Source organism: Aethalodelphis obliquidens, unplaced genomic scaffold (genome assembly GCF_003676395.1).
Source record: "Aethalodelphis obliquidens isolate GAN/ISIS:26980383/991018 unplaced genomic scaffold, ASM367639v1 scaffold69, whole genome shotgun sequence".
Classification (NCBI taxonomy): Eukaryota; Metazoa; Chordata; class Mammalia; order Artiodactyla; family Delphinidae; genus Aethalodelphis; species Aethalodelphis obliquidens.
Window position 1 is genome coordinate 7,315,035 of NW_020838013.1, and position 22,507 is coordinate 7,337,541.

Below are 22,507 nucleotides of genomic sequence, written 5' to 3' on the forward strand. Positions count from 1 at the left end.
GTGGATGGATGGATGGATGAGTGGATGGATGGATGAGTGGATACGTAAAATAAATAAAGACAAATCCTAAAAATATAACACCAAGTGGAAAACGTAAGTTATAAATGACATGCCCAGTGTGATACCAGGTATATATATATATTCATTTTTACACAATAACACAACAGTATATAGAGACCACTGATACATATAAAAAGAGGAAAAGGGACGAGAGGAATTCACAGTGAATCATGGCAGTGTCTGCCTCTGAGCAGAGGGGCCTGGGCAGGAGGATGAGGGAGACTTGAGCTGTATCAGAAACATTTTAACCCTGTGATTGAAAAAAGACAAAATGTTAACCACTGTCAATTCTACCTAATAAACAATAAAGCTGGTATGTATGATATTATTCTTTGTATTTTTCCTATATTTCAAATTTTCTCTCAATGAACAAAAGATACACCAATCTGGAACCTAAGGCATTCCGCGGCCCCTTGGGGGCTTCCCTGGCTGAACTGGAGTCGGCCCTGGGCCTCACTCCACCGCCATAAACCAAGTTCCCGAAGGAAGAACACTGTCACCGTCATCACCTTCTGCCCATTGAGTCCTCGTCGATGACTTTTTTAGGGCAGAAGATGTACTCAAGTCAGGGTCATGTACAACTAATTTTCTAATCAAGTCTAAAATCCCAAACAAGTTTCCTTGTGGTCAGCAAACAAGCAGGCGAGAAAGGAAAATCTGGCACAGGAAAATCTGAGAACAAAACGGCAGAACAAAAGACGAAAGAACATTTTGATGCAAGAGTTTCTCACCTCTGCATTGCCTCGGCTACTGGGTGACCCGTGAGGCCATTTAATGGAGACATTTATAAGGCACCAATGGGATAAGCGTTGTTTTCAGGGGAAGACCTAGGGGGGTGGGCTTGCCTCCAACAGGAGAAGCGGATAACAGGAGTGAGTAGATATGAGCTGCCTCCCAGGCCACACATCACCTGATCCCGCTGACGTGGAACGTCCACAACAGGCAGATCCATCGAGACAGAGAGCAGATAGTGGTCGCCAGGGACTGGGGGAGGGGTATGGGGACGCCTGCTAACAGGTGCGGGGTTTCCTTCTGGGGTGATGAAATGTTCTAAGATTGACTGCGGTGGTGGGTACCCTCACCTGTGAATTTACTAAAATCCACTGAACTTTTTTTTTCTTAGATTCCATATATATGTGTTAGCATACGGTATTTGTTTTTCTCTTTCTGACTTACTTCACTCTGAGTGGGAAGCAGCCGCATAGCACAGGGAGATCAGCTCGGTGCTTTGTGACCGCCTGGAGGGGTGGGATAGGGAGGGTGGGAGGGAGGGAGACACAAGAGGGAGGAGATATGGGGATATATGTATGTGTGTAACTGATTCACTTTGTTATAAAGCAGAAACTAACACACCATTGTAAAGCAATTATATTCCAATAAAGATGTTAAAAAAAAATCCACTGAATTGTACACTTTCAATGGGCAAAGTGTATGGTATGTGAATTCCATCTCAATCTTTAAAAGAAACAGAGTCTTTTTTTGTTCCTGTGCTGAGAAACTGCAAAGACGCAGGCAGGGTGTTGATACAAGTCTGACCCTTTGCTTGGCCAGAGCACAATCTCCTGCAAGGGCCACATGTGCTCTGATGACCTCGACTTTGTCATCAGGAACCTGTCCCCATCTCCACCTTCTCCCGCCACCCCTGGCCCCAGCCTCCAACACCCCCTACCCGCTGGACTCCTGCAGGGGCCTCCTACCTGCTTCTGCACCCCTCCCTCCTCCCCCGAGAGAAGCCAGGGTCCCCTTTCAACTATAAACGAGGTCACAGGCTCTGGGCCAAACCTCTCCAAAACTCCCACTGTTCTTCGGGGGGAATCACACCCCCTCGGCTCGGCCCCTACCCACCGCCCTCCGCCCTGTGCACCCGCCCAGCCGGCGGCCTCGGCCTTCCCCGCTGCTCTGACTTGCCAACCAAGTTCATTCCCACCTCAGGCATGCCACTCCGGCGACCCTCTGCCCAGAATGTTCTGGGCAACGATCCTTACAAGCCAAGCTCTCATCACCTGGGGCTCAGCTCAGATGTCACCTCAGCAGGCGAGGGCTGAGATGAATTCATAAAATGTCTAGCATTTGATCCTCTGTTTTAAATTAATTTTTATTGGCATATAGTTGATTTACAACGTTGTGTTAGTTTCAGGTGTACAGCAAAGTGATTCATTTATACATCTACATATACCCACTCTTCTTTAGATTCTTTTCCCAGGACTTCCCTGGTGGCGCAGTGGTTAAGAATCCATCTGCCAATTCAGGGAACACGGTTCGATCCCTGGTCTGGGAGGATCCCACATGCCGCGGAGCAACTAAGCCCGTGAGCCACAACTCCTGCGCTCCAGAGCTGCAAGCCACAGCTAATGAGCCCACGTGCTGCAACTACTGAAGCTTGCGTGCCTAGAGCCCCTGCTCCGCAACGAGAAGCCACCGCAATGAGAAACCCGCGCACCGCAACGAAGAGTAGCCCCTGCTCGCCGCAACTAGAGAAAGCCCACGTGCAGCAACAAAGACCCAATGCAACCAAAAATAAAGAAAAACTTTAGATTCTTCTCCCATATAGATTACTACAGAGTATCGGGTAGAGTTCCCTGTGCTACAAGGTAGGTCCTTGTTGATTATCTATTTTATATATAGTAGTGTGTATACGTTAATCCCAGTCTCCCAATTTATCCCTCCACCCCCCTTTCCCCTTGGTAACCGTAAGTTTCTTTTCTACATCTGTGACTCTATATCTGTTTTGTAAATAAGTCTGTGCATTTGATCTTATTCTAAGAACAGTAAGACTCCTGGACGGTGGTCTACAACACCGTAGACCTTTGTCTACAACAAAGAGGCAACCGGGTTCGCATTAAAAACAACTGCTTTCAGCACTGTGCGGAAAACTGCTGAGAGGAAAGAGGGGTCTGCAGCTCCCCTGGTCCAGGAGGAAGATGGCAGAGACAGGGCTGGGGTGGGGAGAGAGTGACACGGGTGCAAAGGGATTCAGAAGGTCAAAGGGCAGGACTCGGGAGCGGATTGGTTGAGGGGCGATGGAATGCTCGGGATAACTCCTGGGTTCCGGCTCAGACAACAGAATCAGAGAAGGTTCACAGCCCAAAGTGGGAACAACCCAGCTGGCCATCAACCGGGGAACGGATTCAGCCACACGATGGGCTACTACCCGGCGATAAAAAGGAAAAAACAGACAGATGCCACGACGGGGACGAACCTCACTCCCATGACGCTGGGTGAAAGAAGGCCACACCGCAGGTGACCTGTTCACGTGGGTGGTGCAGAAGAGGGGGCTCCATGGAGACAGAACACGGTTAGTGGCTGTCGGGGCTAGAAGTGGGGACGAGGAGGAAATGCAAACAGGCACAAGGTGGTGATGGGAAGAGTCCAGACCGAGGTGGCCGGGCAACTCAGCAGACTTACTGAAAACCATTGGACGGGGCCCTTAAGATGCGTGAGCTTCACGGCTTGTACATCACACCTCAGGAGAGCTGGGTTTTTAATGTAACCACTGGCCAAGAGAGGGAAACCAGGGGGCCAGCTGTGGGGTCAGAGGGAAGAAGCAAAGCGTCATGGCATCTGCTCCGGACCATGTGAGTCGAGGGGCCTCTGAGCTTTCAGAGGAGATGTCAAGGGAGAGATGAGGTCCAGTCCCCGGATGGGAGGTCGAGCTGGAGGCGTGACCGTGGTTGGGACGGCGTTGGACACACGTGGTAACAGGACCTCCCGCCAGCCGGAGGGTCAGGGAGGCCTTGCCGAGCTTGGTTGCCGTGAGACATGAGTAGAGGTGGAGGGATGAGGGAGCGGCAGAGGGATTCCAGGAGAAGGAATCCTGTCTGAATGTGAGACAAACCCAGGCAGGAGGGAGCCCGGGAGGGCCAGGCTGCAGGGGACAGGCTCGGCCAACCTGGGCTTCCTCGGCCTGAGCCTCCTGCCCTCCATTCGCCCAGTGCCTGGATGTCCAGAGAACATGGCAGAGGGTCCACCCAACCCACCACATTCCCTCTGGAAAGATGCGTCCTTGGCAGTCAACGACAAACCTTCTGGGAGTGGAATTCAGAGGCTGCAATTAACTCCCAGAAGGAGACTCTCACCTCCCGAGGGGCCCAGAGTGATGGACTGAACATGCACCCAGCCGTGTGCTCCGACGGAGCTTCTCAACGTGACGAGCCACTCCTGCACAGGCCTTCCAGAACCTTCTCTCACGATGCATGCCCACCTCCTGGTCTTTGCAGAGTGAGAGGCCAGCCGTCGGGGCTGGATTCTCAGCTACTGGAGGAGGAGATGGGCTCAAAAACGGATAGGACAGGCAAAGTCCTCCTCATATTCAAAACCCAGGGAAGCCTCAGATATAAAAAGCAAATACGACGGTTGTCCGCGGCAACAGGATAAGGATTTAAAACCCTGAAGGAGGAGGAAGTGAGCCCTCTGTGCTCTTGGAGTTCTGCTTTGATTCTCAGTGATGAGCCAGGGGACCCAAGGCCACGTGGGTGGAGCAACCCTGACAGCCCGACTGGAGGCAAGTGATGGATCGGGCTGGGGTGGGGGGCACTCCGGTCAGCTGATGTGGGCGTCAGGGCGGGGGAGGCAGGCAAAGCGGGGATGCAGTGGGGATGAAGGATGCGGCGGGGATCGGGGATGCTACGGGCTGCTGCTCTCAGGGAGAAATTTGAGGGAGAGAGGAACGGGTGGACAGAAACAAATTGCGGCTGAGGGGTCAGGAGAGCAGCTGAGATGCTCTTTCCTCAATGAAATAAACTCGAAGATGCAGTTATCTAATAAATGGAAGCATCGATTAAAGCAAAAAGGCATCTTCCAGAAGCCTCTGCCAGGTGGGCCAGGTTCCTGCACCTCCGTTAACTGGCTCAGACGGGTCGTGGGGACAGACACGTGGACCGACAGCTTCCCCGCAGCCACTCGGTGCCAACCCCTGGGTGGAGGTGGGCGTGGGGGCGGATGCTGTACACACCCAGGGGGATCCCGTCCCCTTCTGTTTTCCTCTGCGCCGTCCTTGTGATGTGACATTCAGGGAGGCTTGGGAAGGGGACTGTGAAGGTCCTGGTGCCAGCTCTGTCCCCACGTCCCCGTTTGCTGTGCTCCCAAATAGAAATCACACAAGAGCTATATAGTTTCTATTGATTTTGCCTCGTGTATCTTGCTTAAAAGGCCAAGTTTACCGACGGCTGCCAGAGCTCAACCCCACCGTAAGCGCCTTGTGCCTCTGCGATGCTCCAGCAAAGCACAAGGAAGGCCCTCCTGCCACACTCCAGAGCCCACCCCACCTGTCATCCCCGCGTGGCCTGCACACCCACCCACCCACCCGGGACTCTGCTCATCGGCGCGTGCGGGGGCCCCCGGGGAGCCTTCCTGGAAGGAGTATCAGGACTGCCAGAGACTCTCCATCCACGGTTCAACACTCCAGTCCCACTGAGATGCAGAAACAGCAACCACTCAGGAGAAGCAGGTCCAGACCCCACCTGGAGAGGTGAAACGGAGCAGGACCCTATGGCCTTCCCCCCGCCCGCCATGTCCTCTGCCTGCCTTTCGTCTGTGAAAAAAAGAAACGTTAGCCAAACAATAGGTTTAATCAGAGAGGTGAGAAAATGCAGAAACAAAGGAAAACAGTCAAAGAAGCCCAAATAATAATAGTTCAGTCATTAAGCAAAGTCAAGGACCTTTAGTTCCTCCTCAAGGGCTAGAGATAATATTCTGAGCCATGTCCTTTGAGCTATTTTAGATACGGAAACCCACCAGGTGGAAGAACTTAATTACATGGTGACCAGACTGTAGCTGTGACATAAGCTGCCACAATTCCGAGGACTGGTCTCAAGGAAATGGGAACAAACCCATCCTGGAACTGAACATTAACTGTCCTTAAAACAGTCAAGACGACGCTGATCAGACCACCGCATGGCCAATGTCAAGATGACCGTCAGAGCTGACTGTGCTGTTTCTTCCTCCATCTATAAAAGCTCTTGGGGCTTCCCTGGTGGCGCAGTGGTTGAGAATCTGCCTACCAATGCAGGGGACATGGGTTCGAGCCCTGGTCTGGGAGGATCCCACATGCCGTGGAGCAACTAGGTCCGTGCGCCACAACTACTGAGCCTGCGCGTCTGGAGCCTGTGCTCCGCAGCAAGAGAGGTCGCGATAGTGAGAGGCCCGCGCACCGCGATGAAGAGTGGCCCCCGCTTGCCAGAACTAGAGAAAGCCCTCGCACAGAAATGAAGACCCAACACAGCAAAAATAAATTAATTAATTAATAAACTCCTACCCGCAACAGCAAAAAAAAAAAAAAAGCTCTTGCCCACTGACTGTCAGGGAGGGTAGCTGGGCTGTGCACATCTGCCCTGTCCCACCCAGGTTGCCAGCCTCCGCAATGAGGCAAACTTTCCTTTCCACCAACCTTGCCCCTTTATTGGCTTTAGAGTAGTGAGCGGCTGAACCCCACTTTCGGTTACAGAGGGAACCTCTTCCACCTGGGGCAGAAGAGGGACCTCCACGTGAGCTTCTGGAGAAGCCGTGAGCGGGCACTGGGCTGATGAACCTGCCTCGCAGCTCCACGAATCCTCTGGGCAGGAGTCCAGGCCCGTCTCGAGCCCCCAGCTCCAGGACTCACCCTGGCAAGGGCCTTCCGGCGGGAAGAACGGCCACTGTCCTGAGCGCTCACACCCGCGGGACTGCTAGTCTCAGACTCCAGGACCTTTCTTTGTGTTGGACAAAGTGAAGAGAAGAGAGGTGGTCCTCAGAAGGTTCTGGAAACAGTTATGCTCCTGGGAGTAGAGACCAAACCCCTGGGAGGATCTTCCTTTCGGGAAGAATTTTGGTAATTCTGGGCCTGCAGAACAGGTGTTTCTCCATCAGCAACTCCCGACAGGTCCCCAAAGCCTGTGGCCTGAGGACAGAGTACCTTCCGGGCCACTCACCGTCAGTTGGCCTGTGACAACCTTCGATGACGTCCCACACCCTGGCCTGGCTGCCCTCGGAGCCTCCCAGCAGTCAGGCTGGCAGACGGCCTCTCTCCCTGCTGTGATGATAAGTGCCCCCTGGGGTGGACTGTTCAGACAGACAGGCTTTGAGCAGGGACAGCCGTTGAGGTCACAGACATTTGTGAGCCCAGCCTGCGAGGCTCACTTCACACCTGCAGGGGGGCCAGGCCCCAGCCTCGGAGACCTTCAGTTCCAGCCCCGGGCACACAGGCAACCCATCTGGGGCGACGGGTGGGGAAGAGACACATCATCCCCCCTTCCTCCACCTTCCCATTTGCGTCTGGGGTCTGAAATTGGAGGGGAGTGCTTCTCCAGTCCCCCGAACCCCTCCAGCATCGATAAACAGTAACAGAATTCAGGAGCTCGAAGGGTTAAACCCTGCAGCGTGAGGACAGGTCCATGCCGGGCTGGCGGGGGTCACCCAGGACCCCACCAGGGAGGGTCTTTGGACGAGCAGTGCAGCACCCAGGGGCCGAGAAGAGGTGAAGCCAGGTCCAACCCAGGGACCCCAAATAATGAAAGCCACCCCCAAAAGCACCCGAAGTGGAAAACGGGCACAACTAAGGCCATAAACATCCTTCTCGTACACCCCAGAGAAACTGAATCCTCCAGGGGAAAACTCCCAACCTTCATTCCCGGAAGTGGTACTGGCAGGGACAAAACTCCAGACATTTTGCATCAATATACTCAAACCTGGACACACGTGAACACGGGGCCCTTCTCTCTTCCCTCCTCTGACTGGGCAAGGGTTGGGGAGACAAAAGGAGACCCCCCCAGGAAGGGCTGCTTGCTCACTGGGGGTGCTCCGAGGGCTGGGGGTGTCCATGCACGAGAACGGGACAGCTCCCTGCACCAGAAAAATCTCTGAAGAAAGAGCTTGGACTTCCTAAAAAGACTCAACACTCCCCACACCTGGGCCTTTGTGTCTAAAAGAGCCAAGAGACAGACCCCCAAGCCTGACTCACTCTCGTGACCACAACAAAGAATAGCAAGTCACTGAAAAACCACAGGAACAGGTCAGGAGAAACAGTAAAGAAATAACAGAGACGTTACGGGGAAAGAAATGGCGAAAAGGAAGAAGGACGGCATGCAAAACTCAGACACCTGGTTCATCTGTTCTGGATGAAAATATACCCCGATTAGGAAGAAGAAAGATCTCAGTACTTCATGCTAAGGAGGAAAATACGAAGCTGTGAAACCAACTCTACAAACAAATAACTCAAAAGAATCATCTTCCAAAACAGCGAGCACAGGGCTATGAAAACAAATGGGAAGGCAAAACAACAGGACGGTGATAAAGCAGAAGGCACAGGACAGAATGGACGCACCTGAAGATACCGTAAAGAAAGAACAAACAGGGAAAACGCCAGGTGATCAAAGCAATCAGAGAAAAGAGGACAGAACCAGAGAAGGAAGAGCCCATATGAGAGCAACCGTGTCCCCACTCTGGAGAACAGCATGGAGGTTCCTGAAAAAACTGAAAACAGAGCTACCAGATGATCCTACAATCCCACTCCTGGGCATATACCCTGAGAAAACCATAATTCAAAAAGATACATGTAACCCAACGTTCATTGCAGCACTATTTACAACAGTCATGACATGGAAGCAACATAAGTGTCCATTGACAGATGAATGGATAAAGAAGATTTGAGGGGCTTCCCTGGTGGCGCAGTGGTTGAGAGTCCACCGCCTGCCGATGCAGGGGACACGGGTTCATGCCCCGGTCTGGGAAGATCCCACATGCCGCGGAGCGGATGGGCCCGTGAGCCATGGCCGCTGAGCCTGCGCGTCCGGAGCCTGTGCTCCGCAGCGGGAGAGGCCGCAACAGTGAGAGGCCCGCGTACCGCAAGAAAAAAAAAAAAGAAGATTTGGTACACACACACACACACACACACACACACACACAGGAATACTACTCAGCCATAAAAGAGAACGAAATAATGTCATTTGCAGCAACATGGATGGACCTAGAGATTATCATACTAATTGAAGTAAGACAGAGAAAGACAAATATATTGCTTATATGTGGAATCTAAAATATGACACAAATGAACTTATTTATAAAACAGGAAGAGACTCACAGACATAGAAAACAAACATATGGTTACCCAAGGGGAAAGGGGGGGAGGGATAAATTAGGAGTTTGGCATTAACAGATACATATCACTATATATAAAATAGATAAACAAGAACCTACTGTATAGCACAGGGAACTATGCTCAATATCTCGTAATAACCTATAATGGAAAACAATTTGAAAAAGAACAGATATATATGCATATGTATAACTGAATCACTTTGCTGTACACGTGACACTAACACAACACTGTAAATCAACTATACTTCAATTTAAGAAAAGAGCAATTTTGTCTCTGAAACAGAGAACGCTTCCCCCAGAGGGGAGGAGAGAAAAGGAAAAATCTGCGAAGCAGAGTGCACAAGCAGCATCTGCAGATCAGAAGCTTTTCCAGGAAACAGAACGGCCAGCACCAAACACTTCCTGGTCTAGTAACTAAAACTGATTCTTTAGGAATCCAGTAAAGAAAAACACCAAGTCCCCGACAAGGCGTGTCCAAGGCGAGTTCAGGGCAAGCGGACCACGGAACAACATCCCTGCAGATCTAGGGCAACGTGGGGCGGGAACTGACTCAGAGATCCCACAGGAAAACCGCGCGCAAGCCGACGGTTTCAAGCACATCGCTGACGCTTGTTATTTGCAGATTCCATATCTGGGAATTTGCCTACTTGCTGAAATTTACTGGGAACCTCAAATCAATTCTTGTGGCACCTCTGTGACCGCTTACAGACACAGCACAGACGTGCCCGTTCCCAGCTGAGTTTGAACAGAGGACCTGCTGCCTTCTGTGTCAGCTGTGATCTTGTAAACAAGTGTCCTTATCCTAGTCTATTCAGTGCTCCGTGTTTGCATTTCTGTGCTCTCTGTTGCTGATTTTGCTGTTTAAAGCGGTCCCTGGGCACAATGCTGAAGTGGGGTCTGGTGTCCGTAGGTGAAAAGGCTGCGACGTGCCTCGGGGAGAAATCACGTGTCAGCTGAGCTGCAACCAGCTGTGAGTTACAGGCTGCTGGCCGTGAGCTCGGTGTTAATAACGAGTCAGCTCTATGTATGAAGTAACATTCTTCACACAGAAACACACCTACAACAAGGCTGCATACTGATCCGCAGATGAAGATGCAACCAGAGGCTCGCAGGATCCTCACCTGTGTGTCACCTGCGGACGACGGCCCAGGACTCCCTGGATCAAGGAGACGTCAAAGAGCATCCCAACCGCCAGTGATGAGACCAGTGGGCCGCAGTGCCCCCAGGACCTCTTCCTGAAAAAACCCTGGACAGTCAACTCCATCCACTTAAGAGGTGGAAATGAAATGAACAGCTGTGACGAGAAGGCCACTGTCCACCCAGCAATGATCAGTGACCCTGGAAGAGGGCCTGAGGGATGCCGGGGCTCTGAGAGCTGCAGCAGGATGCGCGTTACGTTGGGCGGACAGTGGCCACATGCAGAGAGCTCAACACCAACAAGAGTCAGGGGGTGGGGAGGAGAGGCCGCGCGTGCACACGTGTGTGTGTGTGTGCATGTGTGTGCACATGCAAACAGCTGCCTGTTCTCCACACACTGTGACCTTTTCCTTCCCAGGTTCAGAGCTAAACTACATTCCTCAGCCTCCTCTGTGGTCAGGTGCTTGGGGTCAGGTGCAGCCTGCGGAGGACGTGAGGGAAGGTGGGAGGAGAGACGTGGTCCATGGGTTATCTCTTTTCCCTGCCTCATCGTCTGAGCAGATACAGGAGACCCGGAAGAGAACTCCAGAGGCCAGGGCATGTCCCCACTACCTGGCTGGAGGAGCCTGAGTCCCTGAATGGCTGCATGGTCAGAACTGCCACCGCCACCTCTTCATTCCTGCCAATCCCCAGTGGACCGAGAAATAAAGCATCTGTGGGTCAAGTGCCTGAGATCTGGAGGTCTGTTTAGCACAGCTCTCAGCTTAATCCACCCCAAACAATACAAGGAGAGAACACTAAGTTCCTTACAGCAATAAAAAAGGAGGCAAAAAGCTGTAATCAAAAATGACAACAAGTAAAGATTTCAGCCTTCCAGTGTTTTGTAATTGTTTCTTTTAAGTTTACAGATTCATTTGGAAACAGTCTCCCTTATGGCAAAAAATAAAATAAAATAAAATAACTGAAGTTCAGCATTTCCTTCACTGACTTTTTCTCCTTTTAGAGTCAAATGAAATCATCATAATGATGCTGATTTATTAACAGCATGTGTACCTTGAGGCTTACCCACGTATTTCTATCCGTACACGGCCACCCGTTACCTGTAACCCTTTAGAGAGACACGTCTGAAATGTTCATTAAATGTTACTGACAACCACTTCTGGCACTGGCATCTGTGCTTTTCCATATGACGAAGTTTTTATAATAATCTTGTTAACTTTTATAAGAGGTGTTAAATGACATGGAAGAGAGAAGAGCTGGGACTTCCCTGGCGGTCCAGTGGTTGGGACCTTCCAGTGCAGGGGGATGTGGGTTCGATCCCTGGTCAGGGAGCTAGGATCCCACATGCCTCTGGGCCAAACAACCGAAACATAGAACACAAGCAATATTGTAACAAATTCAATAAAGACTTTAAAAAAAATGGTCCACATCAAAAAAAAATAAAAATCTTAAAAAGAAAAAAGGAAGAGCTGAATGCCAGGACAGCCACATTGCTGGATTCATTCTGGGGTTCAGGTCGCCCTGAGCTCTCCCTAGAAGGTAGGGCAGTCTGGCCTCGCTCTTAGATGACCGGTGTCACCAGCACAGCACCCTCAGCCCACGTAGGGCCCCTCCCCAGAGAGCAGGGCCGGGGGAGACCACGAGCAGAGGTCTCCTGGGAGAGCAGAGACCCCCACCGCCGAGGCACCAAACCTACTCATTAGACCCCCGGGGCACCAGGAGATGAGGTCCCGGGTCAGAGGCCACGTGATGTACCTGCACCAAATGGCCAGGTGGTGGCGCAGTGAGCATCCCCCCCCCCCCCCCCCCCCCCCCCCCCCGCGGCCAAGTCCCTCTGATCCCAAGCGCGGCCCCTTCCCCATCAGGGCCTTCAAGTACAAAGGCTGCACGTGGCACACCCGACCCCCCTTCCAGAGCGCCCCAGAGGCCGTCTACATCCGAGAGACAAGAATTCCCAGCCAGAGGTGCCCACTCAGCCTGACTGTGGGTCTGCCATCTGCCGGCCTCCAGAAAGCCCTCCTGGGTTCCCCGACCCACCTCAGCCTCCCCGTTGGCCCAGACGCCGGACCCAGTGTCCTCGGGGGGTTCAAGTCCAGCCCAGCCCAGCCCAATGGGTCCCCCGCCACACTGTACCCCACTGCCAGGTGCCCCCCCCCAGGCTTCTGCGTGTGTCCCTGTCACCTGCCATGCCCGCGCCCGAGGGAAACCCTCCTCCATCTTCCGAGGCCCCGCTGAAATGGAACCACGGCCGGGAAGACCCCTCTCTTGCACCCCCAGGTACCTCACGCACGTTCACCCCAGAACGACGGTCTTCCTCGTGGGCGATACTGCAAACAGCATTGGGCCTGGGCCTCCAGGGACAGCTAGGACGTGGCCAACAGGCAGCGCGGGGAAGGGCACACCGGACACAGCTTGCACACCCCAGGAAGTGGGGAGCACAGAGCGGCAGGGGAAGAGGCAGGGCCCTCCTGAGCGCTGGCAGCCCGCCTGCTAAGGCACCCATTGTGAGCGCTGCTGCTGCAAGGCTGGTCTCTGTGCCCCCGAGGCTTGGCCTCCGTCCCTGCAGGCAGCAGGTGCTGCTGGCAGTGCACGAAGAGGACGGAGGGGGAGGTGGTCGGGACCACCAGGAGGGGGCAGGCGGGGCTGGGGGCTCGGCGGGGAGGGGGCAGGAGCCCAACGCGTGGGCCACAGGGACCGGCCGGGCAGAGGGGCCCAGAGGCATCTGGAGTTCAGGTCACGCCTGACGCTGACCCGGGCGCAGGCTCACCGTCTGCTGCAGGTCCTCGATGACAATTCGCAGCACCAGTGTGTTGCCCTGGCTCTCCTCCGTCCTGGCGCCGCCCGGCTTCTCCGCTGTGGCCCGGATGGTGTCGTAGATGGTCTCTTCCTTGGAGCTGTCCGAGTCCGATTCCTCCGAAGAGTCGGAGAAGCTCTGGGCCATCTCGTCCTCGCTGGATGTCGGGCTGCGCGGCATGGCTGTTTGTGTCTACACGGAGGGGGAGAAGGAAAACAAACTTTGGGGGAAATTGAAGAAAGAACCCGGGGGCGTCTGAGTGAGGCAGGCTCCCACGTTTGTGGACGTGATCACAGGCAGAGTGACCCGTTGTCCAGCGCTTGAGCCAGGAGGCCGCCAGGACCCAGTGGGGGCCCCGTGAGCCCTGTCTGCCCCGGTGCTTGGAAACCCAGCATTTAAAAGGAGCCCTAACTCTCTGTGGCCATGACCACAGCCTACGGGGATTAACCAAAGGGGCAGTGGGGCAGTTTGAAACGTTCCGAGGTAAGAGAAAAGGCTCCCTTTGTTTTTCTTGGAGGACAGAGCAGCAGGAAGGGAAGAGATGCAGGCTTCAGGTCAGAAGGGTGCTGAGCTCCTGCTATAATAACGCCCTCTGCTTCAAACACAGCAATGATAGGTATCGTGTAAAAACAGACCCAGCCCGCAGGGCCAGGCTCAGAAATGAGATAATCTCCAGGCCCAGGAGTGCAGCAGAACCCAAAGTCGTGGGCAGGCTGATGGGGGAGGCTCGGGGGTCCCCAAGAGCCCATGGAGGCTGGGAGGGCAGCTTCCTTACCATCAAGCGCAATGAAAGTTCAAAGATCCCCATCAAGGACCCGGGTCAGGAGGCCAACTGCCACCTTGGACCACGGCTGTTAGCAGGACAGAACTGGGGAGCAGGCAGACCACGGGCACACCCCCAGCTCTATGGGCAGGGGTCCAGAAAGGTTCGGATAAAAGCCAGTGCGACCCGGGGGTGCTGGTGGGGAACAAACGTGCCAAACCAGCAGTTGCACTTCTGCGTGACTCTGTAAAGGAGGTCAAAGGCCAAGGTCACGTGCACAGGAAAGATGTCCAAGACTGTTCCCTGCAAAACCAGGGTGTCCTGGGTGACCCGGCTCACAGGTTGTCTTCCTCCCACGGACTGCACAGCTGTGAGCAGGCTTGAACCCCAGCTACACACACAGGACCCCAAATGTAATCCTGAGAAAGGAAATCGGTCTGTAGGACCATTCAGACACGGTGTCCTTGTTCACAAAGGTTGGAAAGATGCAGACTTGTCTACTGACTGTGAGTGTGATGTGAGTGACGGGGCAGAGGCACCGATGGGAAACACAAAGTCCTAAAGTCGGGAGGGGCAGAAAGGGGTTCACAGGGCCTGTGACGCCACTTGTAACGTTCGGTTCCAGCCAACAGGACAGAACGCCAAACTTCGACAAACCTGGGGACACAGATGTTTGCTACATTATTCCCTGTGCTTTCCTTTCAGTGTTGGAAATATTTCACAGCAGAAGGAGGGGACGGGGGAGGGAGGAAGGAGGGAGAAAAGCAGGAGGGAGGGGGGAGGGGGGAGGGGGGAGGGAGGAACACAGTCACCTGCCCGTCTGCCTCAGGTGCTGGGGTGCATGGCCCCTGCACTGTTTCATTTTCGGGGGAGCCTCAGAAAAGTCCCAGGCAGGACAAAGCTCGGTCACCGCCAACTCAGTGTCCAGTCTGGGAAGGCTGACGCCCACCGTTTATTTCCAGAGTGCGTTGAAGGACAGCAAACACCCCGGGAAGTGTTTCTCTGCTCGTCCACCAGGTCCCTGGACATTTGCAGCAACTGACCAGACACACAAAGCCCGGCAAAGTGCGGGAGGCACTTTAGAAACGCACCCTCACCCAGGGAAAGGCAAGACCGTGACTAGGTCAGGGGCTCCCTTCCAGCCACGAGGATCTGGACCATCCTTGGGGAAGGGGCCGGGATAGTGTGGCCCCCAGATGCTGTTCTGTTTGGCCTGCAGAGGGTTTAGAATGTGTCCTAACCCAGAGGCTTCACATGAAAACACAGATTTCTGGCTCACCGTGACCCTCGGGAGAATCTGGCGTTGCTGGGGGTGGCCACACAGCGCTCGGGGCAGGAGCCAGCTGCGGCGACCTCCCTGGCCAGCCCGCTCTCTCCCCCAGGTCCTCCCGGAACCAAGAGGCTCCATGCTGCCAGATGTCCCTCCTGCCCGGCTCTCTCCCTGGCCCACGGGCCGTGAGTCTGTGCACCTGACGACCGATCCGCCCAATTCCCCAGGCTGGCCTTCTCCTCTGTCTTCTGCCTTCAAACCACCCGTGAGGGGTCCCCAGCTAAACATCTCAAACAGCAGATCATCCAAATCACCCAGGGAGATCTGACTTCTTAAATTAAAATTTCCAGAATTCACCCGTGTCGTTCTGCATTAAGATTTCAGGGCACCTGGGAATTCCTGTGCTCACCGCCAAATGCCTTTGTCATTTCAGCTTCATGTTTTCCCAACCGTACACGTGCAAGACGTGGAGAGGGTGGAGAGGGCTGTGGCCAAGGGCAGGGTCTGGATACTCCCGGTTCTACCTTAGGAACGTCCCAGACAGCCTGGCGGCACCTTCTACTAACACGTTCACTCCTGCATTCGCTCGTTCACCATTTATACAGGAAAAAAGTAAGTGCCTGGCATAATTACATGCTACATACACACTATGTAATACAGTTACAATTATAATATAGAAATAATTGTATATTATTATATTACATATACTTATATGTGTGTAATTATCATAATATATTATAACGTAATATAAATGTAAATTGTGTATTATACAGTTGGGTATACATAATTATTTCCAACTAGGTTTCCAGGTTTCTATGAAGCATATCCTCTAGAAGAGGGGTTCTTCATCCTGGCTGCACAGGGAAGTTATGTGGGATCTTTAAAAACAAAAACAAAACCAGTGGTGCCAGAAGGTCTGATTCAATTGGTCTGGGCGAGGCCCCAATATCGACATTATCTGTAGATGGCCCCCCAGCTGAATGCAGTGAGTGAGAGCTCCGGGTCGCCTGGAGCCGAGTCCGTGCCTGTAACTGTGAATCACTAGGCATCAGCACAGAGAGACACGGAGGGATGAGCCCCGCCTCCTCCTGGGGGGTGAGGGGCCACGTCAGTGGTGGATGGGACGGGCGCGGGTGTCGGGTCTGGTCTCTCCGGGCTTCGGTGGCTTCTTTCTGTCCTGATGGGTGGAAGTTAGTACAGAGTAGCTTCTGCCCCAGGAAGAGCTGCTTCTTCCCCTCCTGACCCCGTGTCTGTGCTGCTTCAGAACCCAGCAGGGACCAGCAGAAAACAGGCAGAGGGATAATGGGACGGGACATCACATCACAGGTGGGGATCCGTACCAAATGAGGAGGAACCACGGTCAGGTCCGTGGAGGCCAGGCACGGGCAGGGGCAGGGGCGACTGCTGGTGGGGTAGGGTTTAGTGTTGGGGTAGGGGTTAGGGTTGTGGTGGGGTTAGGGTTGGGGTAGGGTTAGGGTTGTGGTAAGGGTTAGGGTTAGGGTAGGGGTTAGGGCTGGGGTAGGGTTAGGGTTGGGGTAGGGTTAGGGTTGTGGTAGAGGTTAGGGTTGGGGTAGGGTTAGGGTTGGGGTTAGGGTTAGGGTTGTATAGAGGTTAGGGTTGGGGTAGGGTTTAGGGTTGGGGTAGGGTTAGGGTTAGGGTTGGGGTAGGTGTTAGCGTTGGGGTAGGGTTTAGGGTTGGGGTAGGGGTTAGGGTTGGGTAGAGGTTAGGGTTGGGGTAGGGTTTAGGGTTGGGGTAGGGTTAGGGTTGGGGTAGGGTTAGGTTTAGGGTAGGGGTTAGGGTTGGGTAGTGGTTAGGGTTGTGGTAGGGTTTAGGGTTGGGGTAGGGTTTAGGGCTGGGGTAGGGTTTAGGGTTGGGGTAGGGTTAGGGTTAGGGTTGGGGTAGGGTTTAGGGTTGGGGTAGGGTTAGGGTTGTGGTAGAGGTTAGGGTTGGCGTAGGGTTTAGGGTTGGGGTATGGTTAGGGTTGGGGTAGAGGTTAGGGTTGGGGTAGGGTTAGGGTTGTAGCTGGGGTTAGGGTGAGGGTCTCTGGGGCAGCGTTCCCATGCAGGATGAGCTGGGACCCCAGAAAGCTCATCGGCTTCCGGCAGTGTGGGCCTCAGTGCCAGCTTTCGAGAATCGGGCGCATGGAGAGCCAGGTCAGAGCAGACACAGCCCCGGCCCATCCCTGCCAGGCCCTGGCGTGCCTCCCTCAGGTGCATTCCAGGTCCAGCTTCCAGAAACAGCTACCATGGCTTGAAATTTTTTAAAAGTAATTGTGCCCCGATCATTCACTTCCACCATGTCCATTTTCTCTAAAGCCCTCGGACGTGCTTTCCGTCTCATCCTCTTGCTAATGCAGCATTTCCATCCATCCTCACTGTCCCTCCATCATCTGGGGCACAGGGGACACTCGCTGAACCCTGGGCAGGAGCGGGGGGCAGCAGGCCTCGGGGAGGTGCCAAGTTCTGGCGGAAGCTCAGAGCCCAGCCACATGCCGGGTCTGCAGGCGTCAGCCGCCTTTAAACTCCAGCCACTGCTGCTGGGCAGGACTGTGAACAGCCCACATTTCCAGATCCGCAGGTGGTTTTGAGACAGGTCAGATGAGAGGCAAAAGCTTGGAATGTACAGACGTTGGAAATTCGTTGTTTTTCCAGGGTGACGTTGCAGCTGCAGACCCCATGCTGGTGACCCGTCGTGGACACACAGGCCTAAACAATAAGGTGTGTCTGACCCCAGGGTCTTCTTTCCAGAAAAGCGAAAGCGGTGATGGTGGTGGTTTGAGGATGTTTGCGCCAGGCTACAATCAAATCGACTCTGGGAACAGAACTGACAACACCAAGGGGAAGGGGTCCTGCGTCCCCAACTTCCCCACCGGCCACAGACATCATTTGGCCACGAGGACCCCACCGTGGCCCTCACATCGGCTTAGGGGTGATTGTCACACAGGGACGTGTCTGCCACCAACACCCACTGGACGGGTCTGAAAGGGAAAAGGCAGCACCGGCACCTGCTTCCTTCCGGGATGTCCTAGGAGTTCAGGCCAAAAGTCCCAGCAAGAAGGTCTTGACCTTAATAACGGGTTTGGGTAACGTGATCACCTGATCCATGGGAAAAGCAAACACCTGGGAAAACACTTAATTATTAACTGTGGGTGGGATCGCAGGTGACACAGAGGGCACCGGGGGACATTTACATTTTGGATAAACAACGGATACGCTTTATCCTAAGTACTCCCTAAATAGCGCACGGGGCATACTCACGCTAAAACAACATCCATCTGAAATTCACACAGGCTTCTCTAACCCCATCATCATGAGGGGGTGGGGGAGGTTCCGAGGAGAGGCACCGAAAGACCAAAACTCAGTCTGGATACCACCTCCCCCAAGAAAAGTCAGCGCCAGGACACGGGAGGGAAGGTGACTCACCACCCACGGGCAGACGTTTCTAGTATAACTAACCTCTCGGGGAAAATACCAAGCTCTACAAACACAAGTCGATAAAGTTCAATGTCTCTTAGAACGTGTTTGTTTCATTGGCCCCGCTGGGTACCTATTAATAAGGGAAAAAGAAAATAACGGTGGTAAAAGCAATTTCAACAAAGACTCCATGTCCTGCTGCTGAAGTGTTCCAGGCAAGCATGCAATTGTTCCAAGAAAACATAAAATCTTAAACTGTCTCATGGGTCCCCTAACACCTGTGAGGAACAGACAGCTAGGTTTTCCTCTTGGTTCCTTCCAGAGACAGAGAAAATATGAAACCTGACCTGGGACAGAAGTCAGTTTGGTTTTGGTAGTAAAAACAAACAAAAAAACCCATGGCCGAGGCTGACTTTATCAAGGTCAAAGTTGCAAGAATCATCTATATGAAGATCACCTTAAAAATGGAGAGAGTCCACAGCTCTGGTTTATATCGTGTGTGTGTGTGTGTGTGTGTGTGTGTGTGTGTGTGTGTGTGTGTGTGTGTGTGTGTGTGTGTGTGTGTGTGATTTTCTTGCAAAAAAGAGGTTTTTATTCAACTGGAATCTCAAAGACACCCGACACGTTTAACACACTGGAAGCAAGATTTTGTGACTATTCATTTATTTTGCACATTCGAATGTATATAACTGTCTTATCCTCAAAGCAGTGAGACCACCCCTTCCCTGAGGGGCTGCACTGGCACTCTGTACAGACACGGGAACTCGGGTCAAGGTCACAGCCAAAGATTGGCAGCAGCCTCCACCAGAACCGGCAGGTCTGGAACCGGATTCGGGAGGAGCCCGGGTTCTATCGCACTGTTTGAGAGTTGCTAACAGATGATGGTCAATGCAGGCTGAGAGCGAGTGAGGGTGGTGGAAGTAGGTGGGTTTCGGGGAGGAGTGGGCCAGGTGGAGCATGAGAGCAGCCTGGGAAGGTGAGAAAAAAGCATGCCCTGTGTCTCTGTGTTCATTTAATCCGTGTTACTTCTCCCTGCACCCATACAACACATCCATTGAGAAGGGACCCGGAGGCCCCAGGGCAGTGGTCAGGGGCATGGGCTGCCCTGGAAGTTGCTGCAACACCAGCCCCCCAGTAACTGAATCAGAATCTGGTAGGGGTGGTCTAGGGTTCAGACCACACCTCAGAGTACGGGGAGACACCAGGATTCAGGTCAAGCACCACCTCCCTCTTCCAAGAACCCCTGCCTGGAAGCCGCCCCCCTCAACTACCCCCAGCAGAGTGACCGCAGCTGCAGCCCACATGGCGCCACATGGCAGCCACCCCATCTGTTAGGGCCACACCCTCTACCACGCCGCAGGGCCGGGGGGTGGTGTAAACGCAGACCCCGGCCACCAGCGTGGCGCTAGCCCCTGTGTCTCCCCATCGAATTCACATGTTGGAGTCCTGACCCCCAGCACCCCAGAATGTGGCTGTATTTGGAGTTGGGGTCTTTCAGGAGGTGATTATGGTGAAATGAGGTCACTAGGGTGGGGCCCTAATCCCACAGGACTGGTGTCCTTATAAGAAGAGGAGGTCAGGACACACAGAGAGACAATCTATATGCGGAGGAGAGGGGCCTCAAGAGGACCCAGCCCTGTGCACACCTGGATCTTGGATTCCAGCCTCCAGGACTGGGGACAGTGAATGTCTGTGTGTGAGCCCCCCGGGCTGTGGGACTTGGCTACGGCAGCCCCAGGAAACTCACACGGGGGTGAGACCCTCCTGACGTTCTCCTTAAATGGGTGCATGAACCACACTGATGACCAGAATACGCCATGTAGCCAGGTTTTCTTGGCATCTCCATAGCCACTGTCTAAAATAAACTCTCCGTTTCCATCCCATCTTGCATCTTCGGAGGAACTCAGAGGACGAGGTCTGTCCTCTCTTCCCACGGCTTGTCGGTACCATCATTTCCCCCTGGGATCCTCTCCCGAGCTCCCCCAAGTCTTTCCTTCAAGCCTGGCTCACCCCAGCCCAGGTCAGACCCGACTCCCCAAACTATACAGACTCTCCTCCCCTCTCCTCGCTCTCTCCCGGGAATACCTGTTGTCCATACCGCCCTGTTAACCTCCAATGATTCCCAGCTAGTGTTCTGAGAACCATTCCATCACATACACTCCAATCCACCCCTGGTCAAAGAAGTTTGGGAAACATAACTAGATTAAACAAAAATGCACCCATCGCTTTACCGCAGAATTGATCAGAGTGGTCGTCTCAGAGAGTGGCAAACGCTGCATTTCCCAAAAGCACCTGCCCCCGAAACGCTTTCCCCTGGAGAGGACAAATGTCATCTCGCACAGCAGCTGTGTCACGCGCCTCCAGTGCACGTCCCCCACAGGCCAGCTCCCTGCCAAGCACAGCCGCCCCAGGTCCTTACTGCGTAAAGACACGCACGGCGCGAAATCTGAAATATTCCTCGACTCAGAAGAAAAGGGCTCCAGGCTTACAGTTACTCAATACCTCCTCCTTCAGCCAAAATCATTTTCCCCGAATCAGAAAAGGAGCTGCCTGAATTAAAATGATGTCTCCATCGAAGATCGCTGACTATGAGAGGAAGGCTCACGCGCCTTCGTGGCGTGTTCTACGTGCACACGGGAGTGTTGAGAGGGGTTCTGGGTAGATTAACAGAAATGCTGGGATTTGGAGCTGAACCCACTTCCCTTCCGTGCTGCAGAGTTCCCTCGGGACTGTGTGCTCTCCAGGCAACAGGACTGTGGTCCCCACCGCTTCCTTGTCCGGACTCAAGACGGCCTTGGTCTCCGCCTCCCCCAGTCCTGGAGAGAGCCAGGCTGGCTTTCCCATAGGGCCACAGGGGGCTCCCGTCTGAGCCTCTAAGGTAAACGGGGCCACACAATTCTAAAGAAATCCTGTTTTTATCATAGGCCCACATTTCCGTTTTCTTCCAGCATAAATTAAGAGATTCTGACCAACCAGCGTGCACCCAGCTCCTAACCTCTTCACAACACGAGTGGCTCACTCGTCTAACATTGTTGCAGAAACCAAGAATCAATTCACCCGAAGAAAAATGAGAGCCAAGAAGTCCGTCCCTCTCCTGGGAGGCGGTCTCTCCCGGCGCCTCTCAAACCCAAGCTGTGTTCAACAGTCCTTGTGTCCTCAGGGACCAGAGGCCCAGACCCTGACAGCCCCAAGGTGGATGTCAGGGGACTAGGAAATGAAACCCCCTCAGTCAGGACCCAAACTCTTAGAACACGAAAACTAAAAGAGCATTTCCTTAACTGGAACAGTGCATCTCCCCCAGTCCTGTAGCAAACATCAATATAATCGATAAACAAGCCAACAGATAAGTGAATACATTGTTTCAGGATTAAAAGGATGGGGGAAAATAATTACTTTTCAGATATTATGCTTCTCTGTGTGGAAAAGCCAAGAGGATCTAGTAATAAATTATTTAAACCAGTGAAAAAGTACAGCAAATGTCAGATAAGAAATTAATACACAAAAGTTAACTGAATTCTGTTACATTTGCAATAGACAATTAAAAAACATTTTAAAAAATACTATGGGGGCTTTCCTGGTGGCGCAGTGGTTGGGAATCCGCCTGCTAAGGCTGGGGACACAGGTTCAAGCCCTGGTCCGGGAAGATCTCACATGCCACGGAGCAACTGAGCCCGTGAGCCACAACTACTGAGCCCGTGTGCCACAACTACTGAAGCCTACGCGCCTAGAGCCCATGCTCCGCAACAAGAGGAGCCACCACAATGAAAAGCCCGCGCACCACAACGGAGAGTAGCCGCCGCTCACCGCAACTAGAGAAAGCCCACGCACGGCAACGAAGACCCAATGCAGCCAAAAATAAATTAAATTAAATTAAATTAAAAAAAATACTATCGTACTCCCAACGATAGCCAAAAATATCTAAGAAAAAATATCTAAAGCAACCTGTGCTAGACCTTTATGGAGAAAATTCATAGGACACCATTTAGAACAAAGAAAGAAAG

The 22,507-nt window shown here is 53.2% G+C and overlaps 1 long non-coding RNA gene across 1 annotated transcript; it reads right to left on the bottom strand.

Moving 5' to 3' along the window:
• Window positions 1–2,297: 2,297 nt before the first annotated feature.
• Window positions 2,298–22,261, bottom strand: LOC113611303 (uncharacterized). The gene is made up of 3 exons (XR_003429392.1): window positions 22,227–22,261; window positions 19,830–19,834; window positions 2,298–2,439 (listed from the first exon to the last, which is right to left on the bottom strand). It is a non-coding gene; the product is annotated as an uncharacterized LOC113611303 (long non-coding RNA).
• Window positions 22,262–22,507: the final 246 nt, after the last annotated feature.